The 742-nt window shown below is 46.0% G+C and overlaps 1 protein-coding gene across 1 annotated transcript in view; it reads left to right on the top strand.

Moving 5' to 3' along the window:
- LOC135822978 (uncharacterized) overlaps positions 1–329 on the top strand; it is a 15,022-nt gene extending 14,693 nt beyond the window's left edge. The window contains exon 8 of the mRNA XM_065335817.1: positions 1–329. This exon is cut by the window's left edge and continues 440 nt beyond it. The gene's annotated coding sequence lies outside the window, so the exon portion shown is untranslated.
- Positions 330–742: the final 413 nt, after the last annotated feature.

Here is a 742-nt window from a genome sequence, read left to right as displayed (position 1 = left end):
GCCACTAATGTAATAAGAATATGAATTTCAAGATACGCTTGCGTTAGCCTTTACTGAAACTTGACTAACGATATTGAGATCACCATGTCTCTGTGCGTTGAGCCAATCCACATTGATTTCATAGAAGCCAACCTATATCTTTGCAGACTTGATTATGTATCCAAATTCAAGACTGAGGATCTTACCAGAACTTAGTAGCAGAATGGGGTTAATGCGTTGAAATAGGCTGGTAATTTCTCGGTTCTATGCTAGTAAATACAAAGGACATTGCCTTACTCTTTTTGCTGTCATCGACTCACTGCTGATGAGATATAACAAGGTGGAAACAGCTGGCTGTCTGAGATTTGAGTATGTTTTGTTTGTTTAAATTGTTGACCACCTCCCTTTGGTGTCCCAGCAGCTGAGACTGCTGTTATCACCACCATGTCTTCACCCATCCACCTCCCTTTGGTGTCCCAGCAGCTGAGACTGCTGTTATCACCACCATGTCTTCACCCATCCACCTCCCTTTGGTGTCCCAGCAGCTGAGACTGCTGTTATCACCACCATGTCTTCACCCATCCACCTCCCTTTGGTGTCCTAGCAGCTGAGACTGCTGTTATCACCACCATGTTTTCACCCATCCACCTCCCTTTGGTGTCCCAGCAGCTGAGACTGCTGTTATCACCACCATGTCTTCACCCATCCACCTCCCTTTGGTGTCCCAGCAGCTGAGACTGCTGTTATGACCACCATGTCTTCA

This window comes from Sycon ciliatum, chromosome 8 (assembly GCF_964019385.1).
Source record: "Sycon ciliatum chromosome 8, ocSycCili1.1, whole genome shotgun sequence".
Taxonomy (NCBI): domain Eukaryota; kingdom Metazoa; phylum Porifera; class Calcarea; order Leucosolenida; family Sycettidae; genus Sycon; species Sycon ciliatum.
This window is presented reverse-complemented; position numbering and strand designations above follow the sequence as displayed.